The sequence below is a fragment of the Macrobrachium rosenbergii genome, chromosome 11 (genome assembly GCF_040412425.1).
Source record: "Macrobrachium rosenbergii isolate ZJJX-2024 chromosome 11, ASM4041242v1, whole genome shotgun sequence".
NCBI lineage: Eukaryota > Metazoa > Arthropoda > Malacostraca > Decapoda > Palaemonidae > Macrobrachium > Macrobrachium rosenbergii.
In genome coordinates, this window is record NC_089751.1 from 1,497,958 (window position 1) to 1,520,914 (window position 22,957).

The 22,957-nt window shown below is 45.5% G+C and overlaps 1 protein-coding gene and 1 pseudogene across 2 annotated transcripts in view; both read left to right on the top strand.

Moving 5' to 3' along the window:
- Positions 1-22,957, top strand: part of Fnta (farnesyl transferase alpha) — a 185,806-nt gene that overhangs the window by 31,750 nt on the left and 131,099 nt on the right. The window lies entirely within an intron of this gene.
- On the top strand, positions 5,599-5,717 carry LOC136843597 (5S ribosomal RNA; annotated as a pseudogene).

A 22,957-nucleotide genomic window follows, 5' to 3' on the forward strand; every position in this document is an offset into this window, starting at 1 on the left:
GGACCGCTTCAAATAGTAGAGCGATTTTTTGATGCATCCGTGCTTTGCAGAACTTTGGCGAGTGTTTGCGTATTTTTGTGCTGCAACAGGACGTTTGCAGAGATGTCTCAAAGCTGTCAGGATCTGTGAAAGGCGATACTGCCTGTCGGTAGTGAGCGTGTGAGACGAAATTTTAGACTGGGATGCTGGAGAAGGACCCAGCAGCCAAAGTGACCCAGCTCAGCGTGTGGTTGTTCGTCTTGTGAACAAAGAAAAAGCATACCAAGGACCACATCCTTGTTTTACGACCCCTAGAAGCATCAGGGTGTCCTGAGGGCATCCGAAAATTTTTAAAAACTTTTTTCCTAAAGAAAATCCTGGCAAAGAGGTTGAGTCACTTGTCGTAATTTTTTCGCCGTTTTATATTATTCGTTACATAAAGTGTTATACATCAAAATGTGCAAATTTTCATGTAGAATACAACATACAAAAATAAATCATTCTTTTAGCTTTTAACAGTTTTGAAATATTTTAATTTAAATCACGATAACTGACAAAATTTTAACATTCGGTCAATTTTGACTTAGACCGAAATGCTTTAAAAACGCAATCGTAAGCCAAAATTCTTACATTCTAGTAACAATCAATCATTTACCTTTATTCTGCAACAAACGGAAAGTCTCCAGCACAATATTTCGATTTATGGTGAATTTTTTAAAAAAACTTTTTTCCTTCGCTCCGCAAAAAATCCTAGCATTTCTTGAGTCACATTGTCGTAATTTTTTCGCCATTTTATATTATTCGTTACATAAAGTGTTATACATCAAAATGTGTGCAATTTCATGTAGAATACAACAAAAGATAAATCATGCTTTTAGCTTTTACCATTTTTGAAATATTTTCATATAAATAACAATAAATAGAAAAAATCAACCTTCGGTCAACTTTAACTCGATCGAAATGCTCGAAAAACGCAATCGTAAGCCAAAATTTTACATTCTAGTAACAATCAATCCTTTACCTGCATTTTGCAACAAACGGAAAGTCTCTGGCACAATATTTCGATTTATGGTGAATTTTTGAAAAACTTTTCCTTCCATCCATTTTCAAGACTCCGCTAAAAATCCTAGCATTTCTTGAGTCACCTTGTCGTAATTTTTTAGGCCATTTTATATTATTCATTACATAAAGTGTTATACATCAAAATGTGCGCAATTTCATGTAGAATACAACTAAAAATAAATCATGCTTTTAGCTTTTACCATTTTTGAAATATTTTCATATAAATAACAATAAATAGAAAAAAATCAACCTTCGGTCAACTTTAACTCGATCCAATTGGTCAAAAAATGCAATTGTAAGCTAAAACACTTACAGTCTAGTAATATTCAATCAATTTCCTTCGTTTTGAAACAATTGGAAAGTCTCTAGCACAATATTTCGATTTATGGTGAATTTTTGAAAAAACTTTTTGTTCCGACACAATATACAAACCCTCGGTCCTTTACATTAGGAGATACTTTCAGGCGTAGGCTGGAAACGGCCGTTAAACTCTTGAACAAGGTGGTTAGGCAGTAACTACCTCCAGGTAGGCGGGGATACCCCTGCCCGGATGTAAACATTCCAGTTTGTTTCGGCCGTCAGCTGTTGCTGACATATTTTTCGCTCTCTCTGCTGACTGTCGTTAAGCTCTTACGGTGGGATCTTTCTGTATTTTTGTTTATATATTGCGTGTGTTTGATATTTGCAATACAAACCCACGATTTGTGATAACCTTGTGTAAGCCGCCGCTCCCTGCCTGTGTCTTGGGTTTGACGCCAAGGGCATAAAGCTGGAGTAAAGCGAGCCAAGTGGTAATGCTTCTCTCCAGCGGCCCTTTACGTAATACTGGGGCGCCCTGTACTTTCGGGATTAGTTTGAGACGCTTTTTCTTCTTACATCGGGACGTAAGATTAGTCCCTTCTTGCTTCCGCCTCCGTGTGTAAGGGGCATCACTAATTTCTTCCTTCTTATGCTGAGTGTTTCTCACCGCCTGCGCTTAGAGGTTTGCGGGGCTGAGTGGGGAGGTTACGGGCGTCAACGATAAGTTCCACTTCCACGGCGCCCTTGGTGGCCTCCCCTCTGTCCTTTTTCTCTTCCCGTACAGGTTCTTCCTTCTCTCTCCTTCTGTTCGCCGCTCGTAAATGAAGACACGGGGAGGGGAGGGAGGAGCGAGCAACCTTGTCTAGAGTACCTTTAACGCTGCTGATGTAGGGCTGTTCCTTGTAGCGGGAGGAGCCTCCTCTACTAATCATATTTGTTTTTCTTTCAGGTTGACAGTGAGCATTGCAGAGACAGCAGTAGTTGGCTGGATATCATATATCAAGAATATCTTGCATGAAGCAGTCCCGACTTTCATTTCAGTGTTGCTTTAGGGATCGACCACAATACCTGATTAGATGACATATTACCACGTCGGGATCGCTCTGACTCTGTTCCCGCCGATGTAGTTCGATCGCTGTCATTGCTGGTTTTCATGTATGCTGTTGCAATGCTCCCTGCGTATCTGTGGTCTATCTGCTCCTGCTGTTCCCTGTGTTTTGCTCAGTGTCAACTCTACGACAGTCTCGGGCTGCTCTCCTGGTCTCCTGCCGCAGCCGCCTGATCGCTCCTGTCGATGCTGGTGACTTTCACTGACACTCTGTCTGTTGCATTAGCTCCTGCTTTCCGAACAGCTAACGTGGCTCCTGCATCGAATGTCCTGATCGTGCCCACTTCTTCTCCAGTGGTCGTGCCCGGGCCACTTCCTGTTGTGTTCCTGCCTGCTGCCATCCTGTAGAAGACGTGGGCGTGAAGGGAAGGAAGTCGCCTTTAACAAAGTGACGTTCCTGGCCGTTGCATAACTCCTGCTCTGCAAAATTTTGCATCGGCTGTCCTGATCATTCCTGCTGCTTCTGGCGGTCGTGCCCGGTCCGCTTCCATATTTTTTCTGCCAGCTGCCCCAGAGGTTACGATGTCCGCCATCCTGGGAAGATGTAGGCGTGAAGATTTAGGAAGTGGTCCTGTTGAGGTGATGTTCCTGGCCGTTGCAGTAGCTCCTGGCCTCCGAACTGCTGCTGTAGCTCCTGCATCGGCTGTCCTGATCATGCTTCTCCTGGTGGTGGTGTCCTGGCTGGTCCGTTGTGTTCCTGCCGGACTACCCTGGAGGTTACAATGTTTGTGTCGACCATCCTGTAGAAGATGTGGGAGTGGAGATGAAGGAAGCTCTCCTGTGGAAGTAGCCGCCGTCTTCTTCATCTTATCTTCGTTTTCGTCTTCTGCTGCGTCTTCCTTCCTCTCCCTAGGTCCTGGAGGTCCCGAGAATCGGACAGACCTCCATCGGCCGAAGGAAGGATGCTGCTTCTTCCCCTTGATGCCCTTGGACATCTAGGGACTGCCTCCTTCCGAGGAGGCAGTGGGTCTGTTTGTTGGCTCTTCTCGACCTTCGGGTTAGGGAACCGATTCGGATAGCCCTGGGTTTTGTGTTTGAAAGCCACGGGCGCGCAGACCTCAGTTTGCGTTCCCGTTCCAGACTTTTGGTTTTGTCTTAGAGGTTCCGCCTCTAATTGTGGAATTTGCTTTTGATTGCTCTTTGGATGATGTCTGGATCTAGTTAAGCTAGCTTCAGAGTATGTTGTGTGAATGAGTTTAAGGTGAGGCTACCGAAAGCTTCGGTAGATCCTCACAAAATATGCATGAGGTGTAGGGTGCAGGTTTGCTTGATAAATGATCGTTTACTTTGCCTCCCACCCTGCTAATTTATTAGTTCAGGATTTCATTCTCGCACTAATAGTGCTCCTTTTTGCATCTGGAAGATGGCTAACATAATAACTATTGCGGAGGTGCATAGATTGAGCGAGTCAAGCGATAATAAAGAAGAAGCAATAGTAACGCCGGGTCAATCAAAGTGCACGTCGTGAAAACTGACTCGTAAGGCGGACGCTGAAGAGGATATGTCCATAAAGTTATCGTAACTATGTTGTTACAACAAATCAAATACTTACGGAGTTATTAAAGGAAATGTAAGGTTTGTTTTTGGAGATAGTCTACCGAGAGCAGCGGAACTAGACGAGTGACGTCACGTAGGCAAATGGCTGCCTCCTAGTAAAAAGTAAACAAACGCTTTCGCGAGTTCAAAGTAGCACGGTAAACGTTAAAGATGCCATAATTTACTCAGGTCGGTATCAAACATTAGTTTTAGTCAGGGTGAGGAGATAACCTACCATAATTTTAGTTAAAACGACGAGAATAGGTTTTATCTCGCCGAGACTGATTTATATCTACCGGCCTAACGTAGGCGAGCCAAATTCGTATAACTAGTACTCTTAGGCTAAGCGGGAGTTAAGACTTCCCAAGTAGGTAGCCTATTTCACAGTATATTGACTGGGGGGCCTTTCTGTCAAGCATGCTTCGTCTCCCAGTCGTGCTCACCGCTCGCTGGATCACCATCGTGACGCTCTGCTGCAGCGTGACGCTCCGCAAGCAGCTATATCCTGGGCGCTTCTGTAGCTGCTCGTCAGACGCCTCGCTGACGCGCTGCGGTGCAGGACGCCGGCTGGACCGCCATCGTGACTGCCCACAAGCAGCTATCCTGGGCGCTGCTGGGCGCTGCTGCAGCTGCTGCTGGACACGCAGGGCTCGCTCCTCTATCTCGCTGCCCCTGTGCACGCCGGCTGACCGCCATCGTGACGCTCCGCGCAAGCAGCTATCCTGGGCTTCTGCTTCTGTAGCTGCTCGTCAGGGCGCTCTCTCGCTGCTGTGCAGGGCGCTCGGATGGACTCTCGAGGACGCCTCTTTGGTTGCTCGGACGTGACGCTTCAGAGCAATCAAAGACTGCGGGGAAGCGTAGATCCCTTCTGCGTGTTGGACCGCTCAAGGCCTTCGTTCTCCCAAGGCCTTGGGAGACTCTGTTTCTCCCATTGAAGAGGAGAAGTCTCTTGTGAGTCGGAGCCTGCAGTCCTTGAGCAGCCTCCCCTTCCTCGCTCACGGACTACCAGGTGTTAGCCGGTTTTTCTTAAGGACTTGTTTGGCGACAAGTTCAAACCCTCGGCCCTCTCTGTCCTCCTTTCGCAGTTTGCTTCGGGTCCTAGACGAGGAGAGCACCGGGTTTGTCAAGATGACTTCTGTCTCTGGTGACGAAGGCCTTCAAGAAGGTTAACACCTGGATGGAGGAAAAAGGAAGACCCAAGGCAAGACTTCTTTGCCCTGCCTCCGTCCAAGCTGAGCGGCAAGGCAGGTATGTGGCCCGAGACCGGAGAGGACGTCGACTCAAGAGTTCCTTCGTTGTCCCAGGGAGACTTCATCTAGCTTGGTCGACGCGCCTAGAAGGTCCCTCCTGTCGGCTGCCAAAGTGTCCTGGACTATGTCTGAACGGATCACCATTTGAAAGGACTGTTTCGAACCATGGAGGTCTTCAATTTCCTGGACTGGTGTTTGGGGGCTCTAGACGTCAGGATTAGGAGTCCCGACTCAATCAGCCTGGGGGAGCTGTCCAGCGTGTTGAACTGCATGGACAAGGCAGTCAGGGATGGCTCGGAGGAACTGGCTTCCCTCTTTTGTACGGGCCTCTTGAAGAAGAGGGCCTTGTACTGTAACTTTACAACCTACGGCCCTACCACGTTGGATGCACCGCTTCTCGTCCGATCAGCGAAGTTAAGCAACGTTGGGTCTGGTCAGTACTTGGATGGGTGACCGCCTGGGAACACCAAAGTCAGTTTCTCTGTCGCAGAGGGCAGAATTGCTGTTCTCCCTGTTTTCGAGCCATCTCTTCCCCCAGTCCTTGATCAAGGATCTCTCCTCCATCTTGAAGGAGAAGGCCACTCAAGACCTCTTGGCCCACTCGTCAAGACGCCCGGCTGTCCCTTTGACCGTCGTTGTCGGGTCAGACCTCCAGGAAGCAGAAGCCCTTTCGTGGAGGAGCTTCTTCCTCGAGATCTTCTCCCCGAGGTAGAGGTCTTTCCAGAGGCGGAGCCCCGCCTAAATCTAGGGGCAAGAAGTGACTTGCAGCGCCTCCAGACACCTGTAGGAGCCAGGCTTCTTTCGTTTGCGAGAGCCTGGAGAGCAAGAGGGGCAGACACCTGGTCCCTTGAAGTTATCGAGAGAGGATACAAGATCCCCTTTCTCGATTCACCACTTCTGTGCACGTCGCCCAGGGATCTGTCATCCTCATTCCATCAAGAGAAGCAACAGATCCTTTTCGAGCTATTAGAGCAAATGCTCGAGAAAGAGCTGTGGAGCAAGTCCTGGAGCTGGACTCCCCAGGATTCTACAACCGACTGTTCCTAGTTCCGAAGCAGTCGGGAGGATTGAGACCAGTCCTAGATGTCAGCAGACTGAACCGCTTCATGGTGAAGGTGAAGTTCACGATGGAGACGTCCCAGTCTGTTTTAGGAGTATTAAGACCAGGAGATTCGATGGTCGCTCTGGACTTTCAGGACGCTTACTTTCACGTTCCCATACATCCCCAGTCGAGGAAGTACCTGAGGTTTGTACTCGGGGGACGAGTGTTTCAATTCAGAGCTCTTTGCTTCGGGCTAAGCACAGCTCCCATGATCTTCACGATTATCATGAGAATGTGGCGAGATGGCTTCACTTGGCGGGTATTCGTATCTCGCTTTACCTGGCCGATTGGCTCTTCCGAGCCTCTTCACAGTCAAAGTGTCTGGAGGACCTGAATGTGAATTTAGAGTTGACAAAGTCCCTAGGACTTCTAGTGAATGAAGAAAAGTCCCATCTGATCCCGACGCAGTCCATCGTCTATCTGGGGATTCAGATGGATTCAGTGGCTTTTCAAGCTTTTCCATCCCAGGAACGTCAGCAGCTATGCTTAGAAAAAGTCTCATCCTTCCTAGGGAAGGAAATATGCTCGGTGAGGGAATGGATGAGTTTGCTGGGGACTATTTCCTCTCTGGAGAAGTTTGTTTCCTTGGGAAGACTTCATCTCAGGCCGCTTCAGTTTTTCCTGGCGGAAAACTGAATAGACAAGGAGAATCTAGAGGAGACCCTGAAGATCTCTCCCGTTTTCAAGATTCACCTGAGGTAGTGGCTCGACCCCTCGAGGTTGGCAGAAGGGGTTTCTCTTAAACTTCAGAGCTCTGACCTAGTGTTGTTTTCCTACTCCAGGGAGGGATGGGGAGCAACACTAGGAGGGAGGAAAGTGTCAGGCACCTGGAGAGGGGAACAGGTGTCCTGGCACATCAATCTCAAGGAATTAGGGCGATCCTGCTGGCCCTTCAATCCTTCGAGCCAAGTGTCAGGCCGAGTCGTACAAGTAAATTCAGACAACTCCACAGCCCTGGCATACCTCAAGAAACAGGGAGGAACTCGTTCCCGGTCCCTGTTCGCCCTGGCGAAGGAAATCCTGCTTTGGGCCCATGCGCGGGGGATCACGATCCTTGCGAGGTTCGTTGCAGGAGTGGAGAATATCCGCGCGGACCTTCTCAGTCGACAGCGTCAGCTTCTACCGACCGAGTGGACCCTTCACGAGGAAGTATGTCAGGAGCTGTGGAGGTTATGGGAACGTCCCTTGGTAGATCTGCTCAGGCAGCCCCATTTCGAAAGGTACCTCAAAACTTCCCCGCTCTGAGTCTAACTGCATTCAGACTATCAGCCGACAACAAGGATCTTCACGATCTCTTGAGATCCTTTGAGACTGTCAAGGTACCTCATTCCAGGACGCCTCCCTGGAACCTGGATGTCGTTCTAAAATTTTTTATGTCAAATACCTTCGAGCCTCTTTCTTCGTTCTCTCAAGAATGTGACAAGGACGGTTATTTTCCTAACTGCTCTGGCTTTTCCAAGAACGTTAGTGAACTTCAGGCTATCAATTATCATGTAGGTTTTAGAGGCCATAATGCAGTATGTTCTCTAAGCCCTATGTTCTTGCTAAAAACGAGAACCCGTCTACCCCTTGGCCCAGGACCTTCGAGATTAAGGGTATGACGGAAATTCTCGGACAAGAACCAGAAAGAGTCCTGTGTCCTGTCAGGGCTCTCAAATTTTATTTGCAGAAGACTCAGGAAAGTCGAGGTCCTTCAGACAGTCTGTGGTGCTCTGTCAAGAGGCCGGATTTGCCTCTTTCTAAGAATGCACTGGCGTTCTTTTTTTAGTAGCACCATTTAGACGCACTTTCCGACGTTCAAGACAGTGACTTGAGTCTTTTGAAAGTTAAGGCTCACGAAGTTAGAGCCATTGCAACCTCGGTGGCTTTCCAGAAGAACATGTCCCTTAGCGATCTTCTGGGTACCACCTTCTGGCTAAAAAATTTGGTGTTTGCTTCACATTACTTATGGGACGTGAAGACGACATACGAAGACTGCTATTCGCTAGGACCATACGTTTCCGCACTCCAGATCGGCCCCATAACACTTCTAGGCCTGGACCTCTGTCGGACTCCCAGGACCAGGGAGAGGGCAAGTCGAAAGCCGCAAGAGGGTTACGGGGGCTTCCCACCGATCTGGCGTCCCTTCGGACAGGACCTGTTGTCGCTTCTGCAGACACAGTGTTGCAGGCGAGGCAGAGAGCGATACTCATCCTATCCTTTAGAGGTTAGGAAGTATATTTTAATCTTGATTTTGTTTTTTTTTACGTCAGATCGGTCCCATAACGCTTCTAGGCCTGGACCTCTGTCGGACTCCCAGGACCAGGGAGGGCATGTCGTGAAGCCGCAAGAGGGTTCACGGGGCTTCCCCGATCTGGCGTCCCTTCGGCAGGACCTGTTGACGCTCTCGGTCAGGTTTGGTCTTTTTTTTGCCCTCACAGTATGGCCTTATGATCTAGTCCCATTGTGGTCACGCCCCGTGGACAGATCATCTAGAACTCACCAGCTATATAGGTCACTACCTTGCTGGAGACTCTAGTAAAGCAGAAGCAGGCTTGGGTGACAGTAATCACGAAGTCAGCTATGCTAACATAGGCCTGGACCTCTGTCGGACTCCCAGGACCAGGGAGAGGGCATGTTGAAAGCTGTAAGTTGGTTACGGGGCTTCCCACCGATCTGGCGTCCCCTTCGGCAGGTCCTGTTGACGCTCTCGGTCAGGTGGTTGGTCGTTGCTCCTTTTGCTCTCACAGTATGGTCTTATGATCTAGTCCCATTGTGGTCACGCCCCCGTGGACAGATCATCTAGAACTCACCGGTTATATAGGTCACTACCTTGCTGGAGACTAGTAAAGCAGAAGCAGGCTTGGGTGACAGTAATCACGAAGTCAGCTATGCTAACAAGTAAGGAACCAAGGCGTCAATCGCCTACATATATTTGTTTCCTAAATCCTATTCTGTCTCTTCCCACCTCCAATGGCGGGATTCAGCTATATATATATCTGACAGGTAAGTCGCATGAACAAAATGATATTTTAATGATAAAATAAAGTTTGTTCATACTTACCTGGCAGATATATATAATTATAGTGCCCACCCTCCTCCCCTCAGGAGACAGTGGCACTAGAAAATCTGAATAGAAAATGGGAATGGTTCCTGATACCCGCCTCCCAGCGGCGGGAATGGGTACTAACCACCTGGCCCCACTGCGTGTGCCGCGAGATTTTTGGAATTCTGTCGGACTTCGGAGAATACAGCTATATATATATCTGCCAGGTAAGTATGAACAAACTTTATTTTATCATTAAAATATAATTTTTAACGCTTTGGGTGTATTGAAAACGATGTAAACTGCATTTTTATTGAGTTTTTCATCAAAAAAACTTCCAAGTTTTGATTATTCTGCAGTTTTGTAGCCATATTTCTTCCGTCAGATCGGCGTACGGTGCGTCGTAACCCCGGAACGTGTCGTAAACCACGAAATAATTTCTGATGAATATACAGTGAACCCCCCATATTCGCGGGGGATGCGTCCCACACACCCCCGCGAATAGGTCCAATCCGCGAATGCTTAAAACCCCTCTAAAAACACTTAGAACTGCCCATTTTGATAGCTTAAACCAAGAAAAACCCTGTAAAAATGCTTATACGTGTGTATTTTAATAGTTTTATCACAAAAAGTGCATTTAGTCATGAAAATTATATGAAAGTACAGTAGTTGGTGAATATTTCCCAGTGAAAAATACTGCGAATGGGCGAATTTTCCGCGAATGATGGCTAGATATGTTCCACAGAGAAACCCGCGAATGCGTGAGTCCGCAAACCATGAGAACGCGAATACGGGGGGTTTACTGTATTTGAAAAGCGTCGTAACCTCGGAACGTTGTAAGCCGGACCCGTCGTCAACCGGGGACTGCCTGTATTTGTTTTTCTTAAAAGTGCTTCGCCCAAGCCACCTTTCCTCAAATATAAAGAACTTGAGATGCTAGACGCTGTGTACCCAGGACCAATGATACTTGACACACTATTGGCTGTCATCTGCAAAGCAGCCAATCCAGAAGCTCCATTCATTTTCCTTGGTGCTCATTGGCTGTTCACTTGGCGCTCATTGGCTGAACATTCACGACCAACTTGCGAACATGGAATTCTGGGAGACCGCATCCACGGCATCCTTCTCAGTTCATGCATAGTTCGAGGCATCTTCTTACCGTGTGAAATCGCACATCTTTGTGTTTGGTTTTTAATCTTTGTGCATCAGTGGTATTCGGCCCTAAAATGCCTCCTAAAAAATGCCCTGCTTCTTCTAAGACTTCTGGCAAAGAGTCTAAAAGAAAGAAGACTGTTATGAAACTCGAGGAGAAGGTGAAACTTCTTGATATGTTAAAGGAGGGCAAAAGTTTTGCTGTGGTTGGCTGCCATTTTAATGTTAATGAGAGCACAGTCAGAAATATCAAGAAGAAAGAGGCGGAGATACACAAGTCTGTGAGTATGAACTACTTCGGTAGTGCAAAGACAGTTGCGACAGTGCTGGATAAAACAATCGTGAAGATGGAATCTGCTCTGGCATTCTGGATAAAGGACTGCCGGAAGAAGAACGTGCCCCTTGACTCCAACGTCATTCGTGAGAAAGCGCGACAACTCTACCAGCAGTTATCTACGGAGGCGATGACGTAGTACAGGCAGAGGAAGGCTTTGAAGAAGGCAAATTAGAATTCTTAGGCTTCAATGAACCAGCGCCTACATAAGCAGAAGAAGAAGAAGAAGGGGAGGAGCCCCAAGCAGGACCATCATCAGCACCTCAAGGTTTCCAGGCCAGCAAGCGGTGGTTCCACCGATTTCAAAAGCAGTTCCACCTAAAGTCTCATACATTGCATGGGGAATCAGCTTCTGCAGACATTGAAGCAGCCGTGAAATATCCGGAGACCTTCAAGAAAATCATCGAGGAGAAGGGCTCCCATCCAGAACAGGTGTTCAATATGGATGAGACTGGCCTGCTCTGGAGGAAGATGCCTTCCCGGACATACCTTATGGAGGACGAAGCTAAAGCCTCCGGATTCAAAGCCCAGAAGGATAGGGTTACCCTCTTCATGTGTGGGAATGCAGCTGGTTTCATGCTTAAACCAGGCCTCATTTACAAGGCTGCAAACCCCAGGGCCCTCAAGAATAAGAACAAGGCATTGCTTCCTGTGTTCTGGATGCATAACCCTAAGGCCTGGATCACCAAAGTCCTTACAGAGTACTGGTTCTATCAGAGCTTCATCCCTCAAGTTAGGCAATACCTGAATGACTTGGGCATGGAGTTCAAGGTGTTGCTGATTATGGATAATGCTGGTGGCCACCCTCTTGGTCTTTATTACAAGGGAGTCCAGCTCGAGTTCCTCCCTCCCAACACCACCTTTTTCCTCCAGCCTATGGATCAGGGCGTGATCCGTGCCGTTACTCTATACCGGGAACTCCCTCCAGCACCTTGTGAATGCAGATGACAATGACAGTGAATTTACACTAAAAGAATATTGTCGTAAATTCACGATTGCCACGTCTGACCATCATCAGCCAATCACTGAATGACATGAAGAAGGAGACCCTGAACGTGTGCTGGAACAAGTGGCCAGAGTGTGTTCATGATTACAGGGGCTTCTCTTCTGAAGAAATTCAACATTAGGCCATTAATAAGGCTGTCCAGTTGGTGAGGATTCCAGGTGGAGAAGGCTTCGAGGACATCACCGAGGATGAAGTCAGCACCCTCATTGATGCTCACTCTGACCCCTTGACGGACCAGGATTTGGAAGAGCTGATGAAGTCTGCCAGTGAGGAAGAAGATACGCCAGGTTCAGGGGAGGAGCAGGAGGAAGAGGAGGGCGGCCTGACTTTGGAACGTGTGTCCCACTTTAAGAGAATGATCAAGGATCCGCAGGAGTATGTTTCAACACAGGATCCTTGTATGGAATGCACTTTAAAGTTTTCAAACATCCTTGATTTAGCATTTGAGTCCTATAATCAGGCCCTCACCACCATGAAAAAGCAGCGACAGCAGCTGCCTATCTCCATGTTCATCAAACGGATGAAGAAGGCCCCTCCAAAGCCTCCCAGATCACCTGAAATAGTGCCTCTCAAATCACCTGGAGAAGTGCCTCTCGAATCGCCTGAAGAAGTGCCTCAGGCACTACCACAATCGCCTGAAGTAGTGCCTCCCAAATCAACTGAAGAAGTGCCTCTCGAAGCGCCTCCTGAAGGTGAAGAGGCGCTCTTAGATGAGTTGTAACTCCTCTGCTTTGCTGTATATTCATATCTTCATCGTCATTCATCGGACTGCACAGCTAATTCATCATCATCTTTAATCAACATTCATCACTGGTGAGTACCCGTATGATTTACATGTGTAGTAATCTTAATATGTACGTAGTATTAAATTTTTTAAAATGTGCATAGGTTTTTTTTTTTTTGTCTCTCTCTTCTTGTGAATTACGTATAAATACCAGTGGTTCCCTTTGAAAAGAAAGCAGGACGTCTTGTAACTATATGAAAGAAAATATGTGTGGCTGAATACGTAGGGTTATTTTCACCTACAGCTGTAAGCTATACAGTACGCATGTATAAATGTAACAATAAAATGTTTAAGATGGCTTGGAAATTATATTAATAGTATCATTTCAAAGATTAATACAGTAATAAGGTAATAGTTTAATGTATATTTGATGTAGGCTGGTATTTTTAGGCATACTTTGGTGTTTGACCTTTCATGGTTGACAGGTATAAGCGCTTTCAGAGGGGGGGGGAGTTGTAAGTATTCACGGATTTTAGCTATTCGCGGGGGTGTCTGGGACGCATCCCCCACAAATACAGGGGGTTTACTGTATTGTTATTATTTTTGGTGTCATTGTAATAATAACACCAAAATTAACAATAATTAAATCAATAATTATACCAATAATGATGATAATAATAATCATTGCTAAACAAATATGAATTTTACCGATAAGACTATAAGATACGTTTTATCATATTGATCTTGGAGAGGGTTGTTCTTTATTGCTACTGATGTTGTCATCAGTTTGTAGTTGTACATTTATAAATCCAATTTTAGAACAGAAAACAAGCTCCCAACTCTGACTTCACTCTGTGTTTTAAGATACAGTGTGTCCTCGACTTACGGCGGGGGATCCGTTCCAGCGCCACGCCATAAGTTGATTTCCTCCATAAGTCGATTTTTCTCCGTTATCGGCGCTTTAACAGCACTTACGGTGCCATAACTTAATGTTGCTTCAAGTTACAGCACTGTAAGCACCATTAACTTGATGCCTTTTCTTGCTGTTAGCACTGTCAACTGCACTTACAACACCATAACTTTAAGCAACATTGAGATACGGCGATGTAAAACGCACTGAAAAAGTGCTGTAAGATCAAATCGCTGTAAGTCGGTGGCACCGTAAGTTGAGGACACACTATATGTGCTATTAAGTGTTATGATGAAGATAGCTACTGAATATTGTGAATTAATTTTGTAGTTACGCATTTGAGGATGGTCTGGGAGCAGGATTCGTAAGTGATGATGCATCACTACGACAGACTGTGTGGGATTTTTCATATCCCTATATAAAGTTAAAAATATTGTTAAATTCTTGTTGTTCCAACATGATATACAAACCATCGGTTGTTTACATTAGGAATTACTCATGGTGAAACTGGACATGGCCGTTAAACTCTTGAACAAGGTGGTCAGGCAGTAACTACTGTCAGGTGGGCAGGAATACCCACCTGCCTGGATGTAAACATTCCAGTTTGCTTTTGGCCTTCATGCATTGCAGACGTGTTTTCGGATCTCCTTTCCCATCTGTATATCCTCAAACTCATTCTTCCTCTTACACCTTATTCCCTCTTCCACCTCGTCTCACCAGATCAGTCATCCTCCCCTTCACCACTTCATATGTTTGTCTTCCTGCACCCATGATTTTGGATAAAAGGCTAGCAATCTACCCTCCAGAAACTCGCCCAATCCTTATAACCAATGATGCTAACTATCCCCATACTTTTCCAAGCAGTACTTTTCATACGCCTTACAAAAGTCACTTATATCCCTCTCACTTGATATGAAGTACTTTCATATCTTGGGTACTTCCCTGAGTAGTATGCTCCTGTGTACCTCTTTCACTCCTTCATCACTCAAACTTTCTATCTCTCTGTCCATTTTTTCACTCACTTCTGACTCACAGCTGTCCTCACTCAACAGGGTATATAGTGAGTCCCTACTCTAATTTAACTTGTGTACTATTCTGTCCTTTTCTTGATTTTACTTTGCTTACACTTTTCCTGTCTTGTACACCCTCATCCTTTCCTACAATCTTTCTCCTATCTTTTGCACCCTCATCCTTTCCTACAATCTTATTCCTATCTTTGTGCTCCTTGTAGTCTGGGGTCTATTTTATCTGTTCTACTCCTGCCATCCCTTACATTTCCTCACTTTTACTAATTCCAGATCTTAATCTTGCACTGAACTTCCTTTGTATCTTCTCTAACTTCTCTTCCATCATACTGATTCCTTTATTTCCTTCAACATTTTCTTCATTGTTTCATTCTCCTGCCTTAAGGACTCCCTTAGCTGCTTCACCTTTCGCTGTAATCCTTCCATTTTCTTTACCTTACTGTACCTTGTGACAAATTCCAAATTTTCCTATTTGTTTACACTACTTCCACTACAACCATCAGCATATATATTTCTCAACAACTTTTACAACTGCTTCACTGATATACTAGATATACTACTGTCCTCCTCCCTCTCAAAATTGCTTAACCCCATAGCACTCTTCCTCTTCTCATTACACTGGCCCCACACTGTTGTGTTTTTTTCCTTTTTCCCTCTTGGGAACAGTGTCATTAATTGAGGATATGGTGCAAGAGCAGTGGTTTTACTTCAACAGTTCTGGGGAGTAAATCATACAATTGCTACTTTAGCTAAATTTATTTTCTAATTGTTTTATTTACAAGCAATTCATAACCAGCACAAGTTACCTCTGTATTCCTGTGGCCAATAATTTACTGGATCAGTCCTAACCTAACCACATACTAACCTACTGTACAATCAGTCCAGAGGGCACTCATAAATAGACAGTATACAACTTGATGATCATCAGTTCTCTATACACCTTTTTCCTTTAACATGAAAATACACACAATAAAATGAGTATATACATACAATTATACAGAAAAACAAACTTTTAATGCATATGAGTCAAACAAATCACTTGAGGAATATTTGCTCAGTTGAACTTTTTCACAGAAAACACATGTATATATATGTATAAATGGCTCCTCATACATTGTAAAATGTTTCTGTGTTGTTGTTTGTTTTTTAGTAATTTGCAGAATGCAAACCTCTCAATTACTAAAGCGTACTACATCAGAGAAGAAGTCTCAGGTGTTTAGGAGCTGTCCAGGGAAGGACAGGCCATGGAATAGGTTCCTCTCAGTATGCTATTTGCCTCATGCTGAAAGCTTGAGTGCAATCAAAATAGTCCATATGTAGAGTGCCATGTTCCTCGACTGTTTCCTCAGTGGATGTTTCTGAAGAGGGTTCGGGAGATCCTATTGTCGTTTCTCTCCCTTCTCCTGGGTGGGTTAAGGATGCCACCCCTCCCTCCTTGGTTGGGGGACAAGATTCAATTTGTGGTTTCCTTCCAGGTTCGGACATTGATGGCGCCACACTCCGTGAGTATTAGTTAACCTTAGGCCTCCCCAGAGAACTGCAATTGAAGGGACTACTTTCTCATCTGATGTCGCCCCACCTCGCATCTTCTATTTCTGGGAACATTTCGTGTGCTGTGTTGTCTTCATGAATGACTTCCACATCGACCTCTGTGTATCGGCCGTGGCTTCTGGCCGCATTTCTACGTCAGTGTTTCCCTCTTCATATGATGCTCCGGGTACGGCTGCTCTGTCCCATCCCCAGACAAGTGGTCCTTTGTTGTCTACTGCTTCTACTCTTCAGGCCTTATTGAAGAGGGTTGCAGTCTTGAGAGGATCGAGCGCTCCATTTCTACGATACCTAGAGGAAGGTGCCTCAGATCTCCATCTCCGGATTCTCAAGACTCATTGTCTTCCTGGATTTGTGTTGTCCTGAGAAGATGGAGGAAGAGGGACTTTGCACTTTCTCCTCTTAAGAAGAATTGCGGTCTACGTTTGGTTTCCTGCTATCCTTCTCCTGTTTCAGTGGGGCAGGGGTGTTAGTTCATCTCAGCACAGTCGCATTCCATCCAAGGTGACCACAGGCGCTCTCTCCATGACCGTTTTTAAGAAGAAACATCGCGACTGCTTGATCACGGCTGTGACTATGGAAGCAGCAGATCAGGCCCTGCCTGAAGTGATAGTTATTCCTTCTCCTTCAAGCTATACAGAATTGACTATTGGACCATGAACCGTGAGGCGAAAAGGTGATAAGGCTCCTGTCAAGAAATCTAATCTTGTACAACCGCAGCCTTCTTTTCAGCCTAGTTTTCCCAACCATGACATTCATGCACGTACAGCCGTTCATCCACGTTGTGCTTCACCTGATTCAGTAATCTCGCCGCATCGGCCTCGAGGACGTGACCCTTCCCCATGGGAATCATCTCATTTACAGCCCGCAACATCTGTCTCGGCCACAATCACGTGGTCGCGACAACTCCCCACACTACAGAAGCCCTGCTCAGCTGCAACAGCAGTCTCGGCAGTGCTTATATAGTAGAGGATGTTCTTGTTGCTCTTGCAGTAGGGAGTGTTCTCCTAGATGTTACACTCCTGTCGTTCACGTAAACTTCATTGACCTGCTTCTCCTCGAGATCCTTTTGCTTCTTGGCCTCCATCTCTAATTCCTTTGACTTCTTGGGGATTCAAGGGATTTAAGGAAAGGTCTTCATTTTGCCCAAAAAATGAGTTTGATTATTCAGATTCTCATCCTTTTGCACCTCCCTCGAAGTTTTTAGGTCCTGAACATAAATACACTCCAGTCATTCAAAGGGATGAGGTTCAAGTTGGAGATTTTTTGGATAGAACTGATAAGAGTTCTAGAGGTTTGGAATTCGAAGACCCTCTTCCACTTAATCTTGACGCTAACGAGTTGGCCAAGACGTACGGTGAATGTTGGTGATTAGGAAGTACAACGACTTGGAGGAAACTGCTACTGCCCCTTCAGACCGATCTTCGGGCCTTGAGAAGTTCTTAGGCCCCAAGAAAGAAGCAAAGACCTTGGTAGGGTTACCCTTGGCCAATCTTGCTGATTTCACCTTAGAACAGGTGGATGCTTTTGTCTGTTAAAAAGACAATTCACTATGTTCTGGGCGATCTCGCAAGTTACTGCCACCTCCTCTTCATAGGCACAGGTGTTTTTATGCCACGCCAAGAGTCATCCTACAGCCCAGACAATTGGAATCGGACTTCATTAGGTTGGGTCCGAATCTTTCTTTAGATCAATTTAAAGGGGACAGCACTTCTTTTACCTTCCAGGAGGCAACGTCTATGGAGGCTTCAGCTTCTATAGTCTTACAAGCAATATCTTGGCTAGGCTTGTGGTGTATGGCAGTAGGCAAAATTTCGTTGCGTCCTTCTTTCATCTTCAGTCTGGGGGCAAGACCATTTCTTTTCTGACCCACTTATCGGCTAATATGTTAGCTAATTGGCTACTGAAGAGGAGGGACTCCGCTCTTTCTAGGGTGTCTAGATACATCAGCTCGGAGTCCATGTTTGCATTAAGAAACGGAACCTTATTAGAATCTTCTTCCTTGTGTTGAAGGACCTGGTCCAGTCCATAACTGATAGATGAAGAGCTGATAACAACGGCTGGCTAGTTCCTCAAACGGTCTCTACATCATCAGGTCCTGCTCTTTCTAACATACTGTAGCTAGAGCGAGACAGCCCTCTTCGCAGAGGAAACCTCAGCCTTCAACGGGTCCTCGTAGGGAGCGACAACCCCTTCTAAGACCTCTAAGACCTCCTCTCAGCAGTATCCCTTTCAGCCACGACCATCTAGAGGCACATGGGAAGGCAAAGGTAGAGCTAGAGGAGGGAAGCACTAGAGAGAGCTCTCCTCCCCACCCGCTGCCGTTGGTTTGGGGGATGTCTGGCGAGCCATTGGGCAACTTGGCAGGATCTAGGAGCGCAAGATTGGGTAGTAGATGTGTTTCGGGTAGACTATCTACTCCCTTTCGACTTTCGTCCTCCTCTCACAGATTGTCCTCTCCGTCAGAGGACATACCTTCCAGGCTCGCCAAAGGATCTGGCTCTTCAGGACAAAGTGAGGGAGATGATGGAGAAGGGAGCTATGGAAATAGTGAAGGATCCTTCCATGGGTTTCTACAGTCGAGTTTTCCTGGCAGAGAAGGCATTAGGTGCCTGGAGACCAGTGATAGACCTGTCAACTCTGAATCTGTTCATCAGGAAACTCTCCATACAGTTCTCGCTGCCATGAGACAGAACGATTTCATGTTGACAATAGATCGGAAGGATGCCTGCTTCCAAATCCCAGTTCACCAGTCATCTGGCAAGTACCTTTGCTTCGTTCTGGGAGAGACAGTTTATCAGTTCAAGTTCTATGCTTCGGCCCCTTGACTGCCCCTTGGGTGTTCACAAGTGTGGTCACTCTGGTCTCGACTTGGGCTCATTCTTAAGGGATTCGCATTCTCAGATACCTAGACGACTGGCTGGTACTAACAAGTTCTCAGGTAAAGTTGATCCAGGACAGAGACCATCTTCAGTTTTTTCTCAGCCTGGGGGTTGTGATAACTATGGAGAAGTCGAATCTTGTTCCCAGCCAAAGGACCCTTTACCGGGGTATATTGATAAACACAGTCGTGTTGAAGGTCTTTCCTTCAGATCCGAGAATAGAGAAGTTCAAACCAGTCATGAGGTCATTCTTATAGAAATGGGAACAGCCTGCATGTCAGTGGCAAGTCATTCTAGGTCACCCGTCATCTTTGGAGAAGCTCGTCCCTCTTGGCCAACCTCACCTCCACTCTTTACAGTGGAGATTGAAAGAGTTTTGTTCCCCGGTGAGAGGGATCCTCCATTCTTCCTTGTCCCTCTTTTACAGGAAGTGAGACAGGACTTGGTATGGTGGTTGGACAACAGAAACCTGACCATAGGGATGCTCCTTCATGCTCCTCTTCCAGAGATTCTTCTCTTTTTGGATGCCTCAACCGAGGGGTGGGGGGCTCATATGGAGGATCTTTTGATTTTTGGAGTTTGGAGCCCAGAAGAAAAATGTTTTCACATCAACGTCCTGGAGCTGAAAGCAGCCTTTTTAGCCCTTCAGGAGTTTCAGGGTCAGGTAGCAGGGCATTCCATGGTCATGATGTCTGACAACACCATAGTAGTGGCTTGCATACATAAGCAGAGGGAGCTAGTCTCTTACCATCTTCATGAATTGACAGTCCAGTTACATCAGTGGGGTTTAAACCACTCGGTGGTTCTGTCAGCCAGGTACATTCCAGGCAAAAGGAACGTACAGTAGTGGCAGACAAATTGAGTCTTCAGAGTCAAGTCTTGGGGACAGACTGGTCATTGCACCAGGAAGTGGCAGAAAGGCTGTTTCTCCTTTTGGGGGGACACAAATGGTGGATCTATTCACTACCCGTTTCAACAGGAAACTGGAAGTATTCTTCTCGCTAGTTCCGGATCCTTGGGCAGCGGCGGAAGATGCTCCCCAACATCCGTGGGACAACCTGAACGTTTACGCCTTTCCATCCTTTTGCCTGATTTGGCAGGTAATCAACAGGGTAATGTCTTCCCAGAACCTCAGGATAGCTTCCTTGTGGCCACATTATAGGGGTTTTTTTATTTGACACAATTGGTGCAGAAGGATAGGAACAGATTCAGATGTTAAAGAAAACTTTTCACCTGTCCTAATTTATTAACCTTAATATTACAGTGACCTGAAGACCTTCAAAAAGAACCTTATCCTAATTTTATTTACATTTGCCTCAGTTTAGCAATTATCATCTCTCAATACTTTATCTAACTTATTTCCTACTTACCACTAAAGTTTACCAAAAATAGTCCTCCTATACTTAACTTAGCCTAACTTAATACTATCAATAGTCAAAATATTATCAACAAATAATCCAACTCTGGCATATATCCGATTCAAGTTCCTTATCTCTCTCAGCACTTCATCTCAGAATAATCCAAGAAAATCACAGAAGTCAACACACAATTTGGGGATCACTACAGAGTTTATTTTAGCTGTGACATCCAAGCTGAGGGCAGAAATTACCTTGGAATTTCTTCATGCAGTCATTTTCTACACAAAAGCCCTTCTCTCCTTCCAAACGGGAATCTGAGATCTCATTCACGTTAAAATCAGCCTACAGATATTTAGGCACTTTCTCTAACCCCGATCCCATTTAGGACAGTCACTGTCTCAAGTAACTGACATAAAAACTTCACACTAAGGCACTTGAAAATGGTTCGATCTCACCAACTGTTCGACTACTTTGGTAGTAGCCAACGTCAGTTTCGTATTCCAGGTAAAGCTTCTTCTGGTTCAGGTGAAGGGAAGCCAATTACTCTACCCTATCACACTCAAGCAAAATGCTCCACAATAAGCTGTAGGTCCAATTGCTAGGAAACCAATTGGTTCTTAGCCATGTAAAAATAAATCTAATCCTTCAGGCCAGCCCTAGGAGAGCTGTTAATCAGCTCAGTGGTCTGGTTAAACTAAGATATACTTAACGCAAGCAAAATGCTAATAAAAAAGAAAAATAACATCATGAAAACATACATCAGACATTCATAACAAAAACACAAAATAAACATACTGTAATAAAAAATCACAACAACAAAAACGAAATAATCAATTCACACAAATCATCTTTCATCATAGAAATCCAAACTTAGCCTACCATACTCCCCCTTACTAAAATAAAGGAAATCTTGTTTCCTTTTGTTCAAAATCCCTTTCTTACCACCCATTCATACTCTGGAACTGGACCCTGACTTTGGGTCCATGGCCTCTCATGCACCACCTATTCTTCACTCACTTCCACTCCAACCACACTAGACTCACCTAGCCTTGGTTTCGGACTACTTACACCAAACTCATTCAAACTCTGGAGACTTACGTCGGCTCCAACCTCACTCACACCTGACATGGCTGCTATCATCTCTTCCATACTCTCATTTATTTCTTTCACACTCTGCCTCAAGCTATCCAAAACTCCTCCACTTACACTCTCCAGCACTGCTAACTCTCTCTCACCCACAATCACTTCCACACTCACTCCTTCAACCTTTCACTCAAAGGAAACACACACACTATATGTACCGTCTTCCTCACAACTTGGCGTTGTTTCCAGTTCACCCAACTCTTGCATATCCTTGTCCACATTCCTTGTACTCACCAAGTTCACTCCTTCCACATCCCACTCAAATCCTTCAAAATTAATTACACCCTCATTCTCACTACCACCCAACAACACTGCAAGGGTATTCTCACCTCTCATGCCTACTGGCTTGTCAAACCCCTCAAAATCAAACAACCCATCTCGGGTACTCTGCAAGCAACTCAGTAACTGTACCCTTACTCTTTCTACACCTCCTTTTAGGTTTTCTCCTATGTTCCACCAACACTAGCTGTTTATCTCCCCAGTTTATATCTTCTTCTATTTCTTCACTTTCCTTTTCCCTTTCCTCCCCTAATAGCTTCCTAATGCGATCCTCTAGTATGTATTTAGGTGGTTCTCTCCTTCTTCTCAGCTGATTATAATGCGCTCGTATTACCCTTACATTTCCTTCTTCATTCCCGTCTTCAAGCACATAACTCAATCCATTAGACCAAACTGTTTTCACTACATACCGACCTTCATACTTCCTATGCATCTTACTCACTGTTAATCTTCCCTTCTCAACAACTTCCTTCAACACCATGTCATCCACTCTGAAACTCTCAAACCTTTCATTTGCCTGCCTCTACATATCCCACTCACCTTCATTCAAATCCAACCTCGCTCTCACATACCTCTCGTAGTTCGTTACATACTTGGAAGGTATGCCAGTGCTTTTATGTACTGACCCATTATACATCACTACCACTCTTCATAACAACAAATCCCATTCATTCTCTCTGTCAGTCAACATTCGTAACATCTCTCAGAGTCCTTATGGTTCGTTCCGCCAAACCATTTGCACTCGGCATGGAGTTGTTACTACATGCTCGATACCCCATTCTTTCAACATTTGCTCAACGGTCTACCAAGAAACTCTGGCCCATTATCACTCAACATTCTTGCTGGCTTTCTCACACATGCAGGCAACAAGACCATACTGACCACTCTTGCAACATTCTCACTAGTTTTATTCTTCACAGCTGCACAACTTACAAACTTACTCTTATGATCTACCATAACAATCACTCCTACATTTCCTCTCGCAGTTACCAGCAAAGCCACACAGTCAATCGCCACTAACTCAAACAGTTCTTTCATACTCAACTTCAACACGGGTAGGCTAGCATACACTCTCTGATACTTTCCCTTCTGACATTCTTCTCATGTGACTGCCACATCCGTACAAATCTTCTTCAAATACGGGGAAAACATCCACTCTTTCATACACTTGATCAACTTGAACTTCCCCATATGTCCATATTTCTCATGGACTAACATGCACATCCCTACTGCT